At 38.6% G+C, this 1,730-nt stretch overlaps 1 long non-coding RNA gene across 1 annotated transcript; it reads right to left on the bottom strand.

The window, feature by feature from the left end:
• Positions 1-715: 715 nt before the first annotated feature.
• LOC107300371 lies at positions 716-1,730 on the bottom strand. The gene is made up of 3 exons (XR_001549211.1): positions 1,711-1,730; positions 1,124-1,206; positions 716-729 (listed from the first exon to the last, which is right to left on the bottom strand). It is a non-coding gene; the product is annotated as an uncharacterized LOC107300371 (long non-coding RNA).

Genomic DNA, 1,730 nt, shown 5'->3' with positions numbered 1-1,730 from the left:
CAGCAGTGTCGGCAGCCATGCACACATCTACAGCAGTGCAAGTTACACTTCTGCTCCGTAAACTGCATCAGCTACCAGTTTGTGTCAAGGTGCAGATGAGGGCTTACAAAGCCCTACATGGCATGGAGCTGGGGTATTTTAGGGACCACCCCAACCCAATCATAGCTATCCATCCCATCAGAAAGGTCACATGATGGGTCCAAAGTCATGTGATGGGGCCAGGAGGAGAGTCTTTTCTGCTGAAGTGCCCATCTTTTTGAACATCCTCTCCTCAGTGGTAAGATCAATCTGGCCTTTTGAAGATATGGCTTTGCCACCTGGCCTGGGGATCTGGTGACATTTGTGGAGAACTTGCTAATAAGTTGCACATTTAGGAAAATGAATGATGCTCTCCTACCAATTATGTTTTTAATAATCTTACTGTTTTTAATGATATTGTTTTGGGGGTTATTTTTGTTGCATTTTTTTATTGTGTTTAACTTTGTAAGCTGCCCAAAGTCATGATAGGCTATATAAATTTAACATATAAATAGGTACATAGTTAGAAAGACTGGTTTCATTTCATATACTAAGAATTTTAATCTGATTGTTTAACAGTCCAATTAAATCAAATCTAGCTTCTCCTCACCTTGTTGGCGAAGCTGCTCCAAATATAGTTTCGCTAATCTCAGTTTCTTCTCTTGTGGTGTCTCTTCAATTTCTTCTTCTGCTTCATTTTTATTTGCTGGGCTACAGATGGGAAAGAAACAATTTACACAGAAATACTTTATATCACCTCAAGAATTATCCATCAACAAGAGAAAATTACTGTCCAATTCCCTCAAAGAAAATACTTCAATACTTTGTCCCAATCCCTAATGCAAATTTGTGATACCTTATTCAATGTTATATCCCATGGGATTCCTAAAGTACAGACTTTTGGAGTCATTGGATGCCACAAAGAATTATACTTCAGGAATCCACCACTTGTTATATCATCATGAGGTCTCATAGAGCGTTTCTCTCATTATCAGCTTCATGCAACCATCTCCATAGGAAATTCCTGTGCAAATTCTTAATGTTTATGATATGATCTTCCTAATTAGAGAAAAAAAAATACCAAGGCAATTTGGCATATCCTTACACATCTGGTTCAGAATCACTAGAGATCTCTTCATTCAACTTGGAGCCAGCTTTCTGCCAAGCTCTTTCTTCGCCAGCAGGGACCTGGGAAGTAAAAAACTTATTTTAGATCAAACCTAATTAAATAAATCTAATTAAATAAATAATGCCTTCACTCAGTTATTGAAAAGCTGGACAAGCAGGAACAAACAGGCTCAAATGTGTCCATTCTGATTAATACAATCCTCCCCATTAGCAGAGCATTGATCATAGCTAGCAGAAGTTGATGCATTTGCTAATCATGCTATATATTTTTATGCATGTTTTATTTTCACCGCTCATCGCATACAGCAACCCCCTCAACTTCAAATTTGTCCAAATTACTTCATAATCCAACCCTATTTTCATCCTAGCCTTTTTTTTTCCAAATCAACAAGCATGCACTACACTTTCTGACATTCATTCCTTAGATACAGAATTAATATTTTCTTTTCCTGAAATTCTGTTACAACTCTTGTTGCTTTCACTACTTTCCTTCTCTTCCATCACCCCTTCGCTCCCTTTCATTCGTTCACCTGGCTGCCTTCCCTCCCATTTCCCTGCACCGACCTTTCGCCTCTTGCGCCCAG

This window comes from Protobothrops mucrosquamatus, unplaced genomic scaffold (genome assembly GCF_001527695.2).
Source record: "Protobothrops mucrosquamatus isolate PMUCROS unplaced genomic scaffold, P.Mucros_1.0 scaffold6817, whole genome shotgun sequence".
NCBI lineage: Eukaryota > Metazoa > Chordata > Lepidosauria > Squamata > Viperidae > Protobothrops > Protobothrops mucrosquamatus.
Note: the sequence above shows the minus strand (reverse complement) of the source record. Positions and strands in the feature narration are given on the sequence as shown.